Here is a 6,901-nt window from a genome sequence, read left to right as displayed (position 1 = left end):
GTGCGCGCCGCGCCGCGCTCGGGATCCTCGGGCTCGCGAGCGCCCCGCCTGGACGGGCCGGTGAAGGGCCCCGCTCTGGGTCCTAGCGGCCCTCGGCCCGTCCGCGGCCGGCTGTGCGTCACAGACACCACAAATTCACCTTGTCCAAAACCAGACTCCTCCCAAGTCACCTCAGTGAATGACTTGCACTGTCCGCCGAATTGCCCGAGTCAGAAACGTGAATATCATCGTCGCTCTCCTCTCCCACACAAAACCTGAGGACTCGCCTCCGGAAGATCCCTCAGTCCACTCGCTTTTGTCTGCCACCTCCCCTTCGTCCAGGCCCTCCCTACTTTTGGCTCCATTATTCCCACAGCCGCCTCTTTCCACCCTTAGCTCTATTTGATCCTTATCCACAGTGGTGCCAGGATGGCTGGTGTTTGGAAAGCAAATGTGGTGTCACTCCCCTGGTTAAAACCTTTCGATGGCTTCCCATTGCCCTTTAGAGAGACAAGTTTGTGTAGCGGTTAAGGTCACAGACCGAAGCCAGAACTACTTTGTTCAAAATCCTACCCCTACCATTGCTACGCCGTGCCATTTTCCGCAAGTAACTAAATTTCACTGGTCTCAACTTCCTCATCTGTAAAATGGAGGTAATAATAGTACTTATCCCGTACAACTGCCCTGAGTAAATCACTTCACGTAGGGGCTTGGCAAGTAATAAGGATTATACGAAGAGTCGTTTTTATCATTAAGTCCAGCATCGTTAACTTGGTTTTCATTTGGCTCTTGCTTACTTCTCCAGCCTCTGCCCTCCATCTTTCAGGGTTCTGCAGTTCCACTATCATGAACTGGATTTTTTTTTCATACTTCATTTTTTTTTCTACCTTGCTTGAAGTCTTTGGGTTTCAACAATCTGTAGATTGGTATCTTCACTAGTTCTGAGAAATTTTCAGCTCTCTTTCTTCAGATATTCCTCTGCCTCATTTTCCTCTCTCTTTATGGAACTCAAATTGAACATAATAATCCTTTATTTACCCACTGTTTCCCATCTTTTTGTCTTTCTGCTGCATTCTGGATAGTTTCTCTTGTGTGTTGATCTTGTAACCTGAAATCTTGCTGAGCTCCCTTGTTAATTCTAGAAGGGTTTTACTGCAGATTCCTTGGGATTTTTTACATAGACAATCATTTCATCTGCAAATAAGGTTGTTGGGTTCCCCACTGCTTTCCAATCTATATGCTTTTTATTTCTTTTTCTTGCCTTACTGTGCTGGGTAGGCCTTCCAGTTCTACATTGAATAAGAGTGGTCACAGTAGACATCCTTGACTCCTTCCCTATCTTAGAAGGAAAGTATTCAGTCTTTCACCATTAAGTACATTAGCTGTAGGATTTTTGTAGATGCTCTTTATTGAGGAAGTTCCCCCTCTACTTTTGGTTTACTGATGGTTTTTTATCATGAATGGATATTGAATTTTGTCAAATGCTTTTTTCTACACCAATGGACATGATCATTTTTTCTCTAGCCTCTTGGGATAGTGGATTATATAGATTTATTTCCATATGTTAAACCAGTCTTGCATATCTGGAATAAAACTCACTTGGTCATGTTGTCTAATTCTTTTTATATATGCTGGATTCAATTTGCTAATATCTAGAATTTTTGTGGCTAAATTTCTGGGATATTGGTCTGTAGGGTTTTTGTTGTTGTTTCTTCTTCCTCTTCTCCTTCTCCTCCTTTTCCTTACCCTTTTTTTTTTTGTACTGTCCTATTTGGCTTTGATACCAAAGTAATACTGCCCTCATAAAATGAGTTAAGAAGGTACTGCCTGATATTCTAATTTCTGGCAGAGATGGTATAGAATGGTGCTAATTATTCTTAAAATTTGGTAGGCTTCTTCAGTGAAACCATCACCATCTGGGCCTGGACACTTCTTTTTGGAAAAGCTTTTTATTTTTAATTATTTTAGAAAGAAAGAGAGAGCACAAGTGGGAGGGGCAGAGGGAGAGGGAGAGAGAATCTGAAGCCAACTCCACGCTGAGCACGACCTGAGCCAAAACGAAGAGTCCGACGTTTAACCAGCTGTACCACCCAGGCACCCCGGGAGCTTTCCCAATTAGAAATTCCGTTTCTTCGGGCGCCTGGGTGGCTCAGTTGGTTAAGCAACTGCCTTCAGCTCAGGTCATGATCCTGGAGTCCCGGGATCGAGTCCCACATCGGGCTCCCTGCTCAGCGGGGAGTCTGCTTCTCCCTCTGACCCTCCCCCTCTCATGCTCTCTGTCTCCCATTCTCTCTCTCTCAGATAAATAAATAAAATCTTTAAAAAAAAAAAAAGAAAGAAATTCCGTTTCTTAAATAATTACAGGACTATTTAGATTATCTATTTCATATCAGGTGAATTTTGGTAGTTTATGGCTTTTGAGAAATTGGCCCATTTCATTTGTTAAATTTATGTGCATGGATAATTTCTATCTTCCAGTTCACTAATTCTCCCTGAAGCTTCTGTTAAAGCCATCCACTGATGGCTTTATAGTTACTGTATTTCTCATTTCTAAAAGTTTTGGTTGATCTTTTAAAAAATTTCCATTTTGCTTGCTGCCATTTCTTGTTCCCTCTATTTTCAAGTTTATCATTTCTTTGAGAATAGTACATTTTATAGTATCTTATAATTCAAGTATCTAAGTCTTTGAGAATCAGTTTGTTATTCTTGTTGGTTCTCACCTACAGTAACTTTTCTGGTGAGCTTTAAAAAAATAATTGTATCTTTGCAGGGAAAAAACTGTGGAAGTAACTGGAGAGGAGATAAAAAAAAGTCCCTTCCTCCAAAAAGTAATTTCATTTACTTCTATCATACTTCTGGAGGCATCAATAGTGCAGGATCATCTCAAGCCAGGTTCAAGGCTTGAATTCTCCTGAGCTCCCAGGCTGCAAATCCCTGGGAGGATCTCATTTCTGATCACTTCTTTTACTCTGAAAACGATAGCCCTCTGGCATACCAGCTTTTTGTGGGAAACATCTTCTAACAGTCTATTCATTGTATGTGGGCTCTGGGTTTTGATTCTGTCCCATTCAACATAGGGTAAGGTCTGATTGGCTAGAATCAAATGTGGTTTGCCATTAGGTCAAATGTGGTTTGATCTATGCTCCATTTCTCCCCGAATTCTTATTTATCTTCTCTTTTGACCTGATAACATTTTTACTAATTTGTCAGTTCTTGAATGCTTTCAGAAATTTTTTTGCTTATATTTTATCCAGAAGTTTTGGCTTCTTGCAGCAGGAGGATTCACACACACACACACACACACACACACACACACACACACAAAATAGCTTAGGCCATCATTAACAGAAACCAGAAGTCTCACTCATTGTTTCCCCTATTGAACTTCTGTGCGCTTCCAAAACCTCATTAGTTTATCACCTCAGGCATTTCTAAGTGCTAGCCTCTCTGCCTAGAAATATTGCTTTCTTTCCTCAACCCCACTGACCTCTTCTGGCTCTTCATTCTTCTCTGACTCCCGAGGCTTTGTTAAATCCTATTTCTCTATGCTTCCACAATCCCCAATGCTGCTCCTATCTAGCACTGTCTGTAGCTGCTAGTTATATTGCTCTGCAAGGGCCAGACCTTGTACATCTCACAACTACATAAGAGGCAGTATATCACAGTGGGTAAGAGTGTGGCACCTGGAACCAGAGTAAGTTTGAATCCCGGTGTGACCTTAACTTCTCTGTGCCTCGGTTTTTGCATCTGCAAAATAGAAATAATAATACAAGCTTGCATTAATGCTCATGAAAAATGGTTAGAAGTGCACCTGTACATAGAGTGTGCTCCTAAGTTTTGGCCAACTTTATCATCGAAGTCTTAGCTCATGGCACTTGTTAGGCACCTGATTATTGAATGTTTATGTATTTTTATGAATCAACATGATGATTTCCAAGCAGCTCTGACTTGGTGATTTGCCTGAGCCACTGTCTACCCCTGAAAGGCCCAACCACTGTGATTTCTTTGAACCACTATGAATCAAGAAGCTAATGTACCAGCTGTCTTTTCCCTCAAATCTGTCCACTAAGCACTGCCAGGGAGCTGGGAGGGAATAGCCTAGAGCAAAGACCACTGAACCAGGACTGAGGTGATTTCTCATCCTAGCTCTACCCCTCTGCCTTGCTGTGGGACTTCAGGGAAACAGCTTCATTTTACAGAACTCTTTCCGCATACCCCACTCCAGTCCTGCTGTCCCCCGGACTGCTTGGTCTCTAACAATGCCCTCTTCTACTACGGGTTCAAAACCAACCTGTTCTCTAAGGCACACCGCAAATGCCACCTCTTGCACAAGGTACACTTCCAGATGACTGCTGCATTTCTAACTCACAGCTGTAATTCAGCTGTTAGCACAGTAAACTTATGCAATCATTTGTTGGATTAACTCACTTGAACTTTAGAGTAAATGTGAACAAATCAACTGTCTTTTTCAATTATTTCCCACTTGATAAAAGGAAACTTAACCCGAAGAGACCAGATGAAGCTTTAAATTCCAAAGCTTTAATTTAAATCAAGCAGGCTTCTCGTCTGTATAAATGCACATACCCAGGAATGTTGTGGGTTCGGAATGCCATCACACAAGCCGGCATTAGCTCGCTGATGTCACACTTGGGCTTTCCTTAACATGCCTTCACCCCATTCCTCGCATCCATGACTAATTTCCACAAAGGGAAGGATGTTAAAATATATAACCCTCTGTGCACTGTATCAAATAAAAATCAACCTGAACTATGTATTTCAGTTCTAAGCCTTTTAAAACCAAGCTATATTATATACTGGCATATTCCATACACTAATACAAAAATAAATTAAAAAAACTTGTTAATGAATTGATTACTCTGCTTTCACTTATCACCAGAATACAATAAAAGTATTTGAAAGCTACGTCACCAGTTGCTCTTAATGAGGTGTCCTTTGTCCATGTCCAAATGAGGGAACTAGGTGACTAGGAAGAGGTTTGATGGGGAAAACCTGAAAATTCTGTCCAATACTTCAGCAGAACTGTAGACCACCACAGAGGATTTGGGAGAGGGGCTCTGAAACAAAGGGCTGCTTTGTAGATAGCTTTTTTTTTTTTTTAAGATTTTCTTTCTTTCTTTCTTTGAGAGAGAGAGACAGCATGAGCCAGGGGGGAGGAGCAGAGGCAGAGGGAGAAGCAGGCTCCCTGCTGAGAAGGGAGCCCGATAGGGGACTCGATCCCAGGACCCTGAGATCATGACCTGAGTCAAAGGCAGACGCTTAACGACTGAGCCACCCAGGCGTCCTGATAGCTTGGTTTTGACAGCAATGTTTTGCAGCCAGTGGGGAGAACAGGTGGAGAATAAAGAAGTTGCAAATAGCTAGGAGGAACATGAATTTCCAAGCAAAGAATTCAAGAAGAAAGCTTTAGGATTATGTCAACTTCAAATGAGAAGTCCGCCAGTGATATCTGGCTTTGGAGCTGGGCAATGTCTTTTCTTTGACCCCCCTTTTTTTTAAGATTTTATTTATTTATGGGGCACCTGGGTGGCTCAGTCAGTTGGGCGTCTGCCTTTGCCTAGGGTCATGATCCCAAGGTCCTGGGATTGAACCCCACATTTGGCTCCCTGCTGGGGGGCCGAACCTGCTTCTCCCTCTGCCCCTCCCCCTGCTTGTGCTCTCTCTCATAAATAAAATCTCTAAAAAAAAAAGAGAGATTTTATGTATGAGAGCATGAGCACACACACAAGCAGGGAGAACGGTGAAGGGAGAGGGACAAGCAGACTCTGTGCTGAGCGAGTACCCTGATACAGGGCTCGATCCCAGGACCCTGAAATCATGACCTGAACCAAAGTCAGACGCTTAACTGACTGAGCCACCCAGGCACCCGGACCCTCTTTCTTAAAGAAAAATAAAAAGTATGTATGTGTGTGGGGGGGCACCTTCCCAGATGTTCGGCATTTAGAATCTCTTAACGCAAGAAGCTATTCCTCCACTAAAACAAGTTTACTTCACAATTGGGACCTCTTACTGAAGAATGTAGGCCAAGTGGTCACCTATCATGCTGCCCAGCAGGATGGTGTTTGTGGCAAAGCCCAAGGCTACCTGGAAGCAGTAGTAGGAGCACAAACTGAACAGGAGGCCCTGGAGGCCAGATTACTGCCTCATCCCAGAAAGACAAAGCCATTGGTCCAGATCCATCAAAGCAAAACCTACCTTTCAGACATGCACATATGCAATAGGGGGTCTACAGCAGATAGGAAAATTAGGAAAGTAGCAGTCACAGTGGCCAGTGTGTAGCACATGGGTGGGGGGGAATGCTAATGGCTCTCGTTAGAGCTTCCCTACATCTAACTGACCTCACTGAGTATTCACTCTTTAAGGGGATCTTTTCCTTTCTTTTGCACAAACACTAGTCAGCTGCCCCTCCCCACACTAGTCAGCACTTAGGCTTGAGTCCACATGGGTAGGTGGGACCTACTGTGGGTAGGTGGGAGAAAGACAATCTCACAGCATCACAAGTTTCCAAGAGGAATGGTGGGCAGCAGCACCCAGTTGCATCACCTCCCCCCCGCCTCCCAAGCCACCACCACCCAAGGGCAACATAGCAGTGACAGGGATCAACTGGTACAAGAGCTGCTATGTAGAACCTGCCCCAACGCACTATTCTGGAAAGGAAAACCCCTTCGCTGCCAATTCAGAAAACACTGCTGCTTCCATAGGACCAGCACTCACTTGCTGATGTGTGAAGGTCTGGCTTCCAGAGCTGCTGCTGGCCCCAACTTCCCTATTTCCTGGTCTCGCCCCAGCACACCCTCTGCAACTACCTATGTTTACCTCAAAAATACTGATACAAAGATTCCTGTAGCTGCAAATGGACCTATAAACACAAGGTCCTCTGCCAAGAAAAGATAACCCTTTGAAA

This window comes from Halichoerus grypus, chromosome 5 (genome assembly GCF_964656455.1).
Source record: "Halichoerus grypus chromosome 5, mHalGry1.hap1.1, whole genome shotgun sequence".
In the NCBI taxonomy this organism is placed as follows: Eukaryota; Metazoa; Chordata; class Mammalia; order Carnivora; family Phocidae; genus Halichoerus; species Halichoerus grypus.
The sequence above is the reverse complement of the archived record's forward strand: the minus strand, read 5'-3'. Positions refer to the sequence as shown.